Here is a 252-nt window from a genome sequence, read left to right as displayed (position 1 = left end):
CCCAATATAGTGATGAAAGATTTATAGGGATTTAACCTGCCTAAATTCACACAATTAGTATTCTGTGAAGGTAGGATTCAAACTTCATCTCTCTTATACCATGCCTCACCCCCCACAACCAAACTATTTTTATTAAATACAGATGGAAATGATGATTAGAAGCAAAACTTCTTTCAATAAAAATAACTTTTGAGGCCGGCCCGTGGCTCACTCGGGAGAGTGCGGTGCTCATAACACCAAGGCCACGGGTTC

Source organism: Galeopterus variegatus, unplaced genomic scaffold, assembly GCF_000696425.1.
Source record: "Galeopterus variegatus unplaced genomic scaffold, G_variegatus-3.0.2 Scaffold16196, whole genome shotgun sequence".
NCBI classification, from domain to species: Eukaryota; Metazoa; Chordata; class Mammalia; order Dermoptera; family Cynocephalidae; genus Galeopterus; species Galeopterus variegatus.
This window is presented reverse-complemented; position numbering follows the sequence as displayed.